The following is a 1,378-nucleotide window of genomic DNA, read 5'->3' as shown; positions in this document are numbered from 1 at the left end:
AGGCCCCGTGATGCGGCTGTGCTGGACCAGTCTCCATGGAGATGGTCACTGCAGCAACGGAGACCAGAGGTGCAGCTCACGGGGCTGCGGGAGGAAGCAAACGAGACCGAGGACCACCTCTCCCCCGTAGGAAAGGGATCGTCAGGTACCCACACGTCTCCTTTCTGCTTCTGAGACCGTTTCCCTGCATCGGCAGGATAAAAGGGCTCTGCAGCTTGTGATCCAGCTGCCTCGTCCCGTGCTGAAAGCGCTTTATCCTGTTGACATCAGTCCCAGGGGAGCTGGTAACACTGAGCTGTCACGGTGGGGATGGCGTCGGGAGGGAGCCGAGCTCGAGGCTGTCATGGCAACAGTTTATTGAGTTTCCACAACCGCCCTTCCCCCGGAGATGGGGACAGAGCCCAGGCTGGGGCACTAATGCAGCAGCCCCCAGGTGCCCACAGCTGGGGAAGTCCGGGGTGGGCAGAGCTGCTCAAGGAGGAAAACACGTCGCTTTGGCCACAGCAGCGCCAGCCATTGCACCAGGCGGAGGAAGGACCTGGGCAGATGTCACGGAGCAGCTTCCCACTCCCTCCGGCCCCGCCACGCTGCGAGAAGGTGCGGAGAGGACAATCACCATGTAACTCCCTGCAGTTCGTAACTGCCCCCACCACCCTCCTTCCTCGTTCTGCCCAAAACTGATCTCAGTTTCCCTCTAGGTTGAGCCTAATGACATCTCCCTGATCTCCCCACCCGCCCCACACCCCACACTGTGCTGCCAGAGACTCGGGCACAGCTCTGATGCAGGGAAATCACAGAATCATCAAGGTTGGAAAAGCCCCTGCAGCTCCTCCAGTCCAACCATGAGCCTCACCCTGACCCTTCCCAACCCCACCAGACCCCTCAGCGCTGGCTTAGCCCGACTCTTCAGCCCCTCCAGGGATCCCGGGGACTCCCCCCCTGCCCTGGGCAGCCCACTCCAACGCCCAACAGCCCCTTCTGCACAGAAATCCTTCCTCAGAGCCAGCCTGACCCTGCCCTGGGCAGCTTGAGGCCATTCCCTCGGGGCCTGGCGCTGGGGCCTTGGCTCCAGAGACTCATCCCCCCTCTCTGCACCCTCCTGGCAGGGAGTTGCAGAGGGTGATCCCTGGCACAGGGCCTGCACGTGTTTTGTGTGTGTAGTGAGGAGACGACTGTAGTCCCACATGGGTGCCCACCCCCCAGGCTGGGCGCTGCAGAGGTACTAGTGTGGGGAGATGCCACCAACTGCCACATGCCCACCACAGCTGTTCCCTGCCAGCTCCAAATCTGAGAAAAAGCCCCATCGTCTCCCAAAACGTCTGTCAGGGCAGCCCACAGCACTCCAGCACAGACAGGTTTAAGAAGGAGCGGGGCCAAG

This window comes from Athene cunicularia (assembly GCF_003259725.1).
Source record: "Athene cunicularia isolate RWA chromosome 17 unlocalized genomic scaffold, athCun1 chr17_part1, whole genome shotgun sequence".
NCBI lineage: Eukaryota > Metazoa > Chordata > Aves > Strigiformes > Strigidae > Athene > Athene cunicularia.
The sequence above is the reverse complement of the archived record's forward strand: the minus strand, read 5'-3'. Positions refer to the sequence as shown.